Raw genomic sequence first — 991 nt, forward strand, 5'->3', positions numbered from 1 at the left:
GGACACCTGAGCTCTTGAGTAGCAACAGAGTTTAGAGGTCAAGTGTATGGAGCCTGGTTACTTGAGATCAGATCCCAGCTCTGCCACTTACTAGCTGTGCGATCTTGGGCAAGTTACTTCACCTCTCTGTGCCTGGGTTTTCCCCTGTGAAATATAAATTATAATTTCACCTGCATGAGGAGCCCTACCTGGGCCCCCAACTTGCTGGGTGACCTCAAGCAAGTTATTGGTTCTCCCAAGCTCATCCTCATATTACCATCAAGGGAGCTGGGACGGATAAAGTCCACAGATGTTTGGCAGGGTTGTTCCTTCGGGTTTGGGCCCCCATATCGCCTCTGTGTCCCACGGCCCGGGCTTGCCACTCACCGATGATGATGCCGCAGGCGAGCAAGGCATAGAAGGAGGTGGTCTGCTTGAGCAGCAGGTAGGAGAGCAGCACGTTGAAGACGGTGGTGAGGGAGCGGCCCACGTTGTAGAAGGCCACACCCACGTACTTCAGGCAGAGGTTGTTGAAGGTGATCATGCAGATGAAGACCACGGACAGGGGCAGGACGCTGCGGGCCACCCTGAGGTCCAGGCGCAGGCTGGGGAACTCCACGGCCCCCGGGCAGCAGGCGGCCAGGGCGCTGAGGCCCTTGCACAGCAGGGTGGTCACCAGGCACTGGTAGAAGGTGACGAAGATGGGGGTGTTCAGCTGCAGGGAGGGGCTGTCCAGCAGGTACTTGTTGAGAAACACCATGGAGATGGAGGTGACCCAGTACAGAAAGACCACCAGTGCGATCTGCAGGGCCCGGAGCAGGAAGGGCTTCCCCGGGCTGGCCTCTGCCCCGGCGGCGGCGTCGGTCCCCATCAGCGCCATGTGCAGGATCCGGGAGCGCTTCAGAGGCGCCCTGTTCATGGCAGCGGAGGAGCGGGGTCACGGCATGGCCAGAACTGGTCTCCGGGAGGAGCGGCGGGCGGCGAGCGCACTTCCACTTTCTTCAGGCCGCGG

At 60.3% G+C, this 991-nt stretch overlaps 1 pseudogene across 1 annotated transcript; it reads right to left on the reverse strand.

Moving 5' to 3' along the window:
- Positions 1-19: 19 nt before the first annotated feature.
- LOC106726586 lies at positions 20-985 on the reverse strand (annotated as a pseudogene). Its single transcript, XR_001362650.1, has one exon. The product of XR_001362650.1 is annotated as a GDP-fucose transporter 1 pseudogene (transcript).
- Positions 986-991: the final 6 nt, after the last annotated feature.

This window comes from Myotis brandtii, unplaced genomic scaffold, assembly GCF_000412655.1.
Source record: "Myotis brandtii unplaced genomic scaffold, ASM41265v1 C42003976, whole genome shotgun sequence".
In the NCBI taxonomy this organism is placed as follows: Eukaryota; Metazoa; Chordata; class Mammalia; order Chiroptera; family Vespertilionidae; genus Myotis; species Myotis brandtii.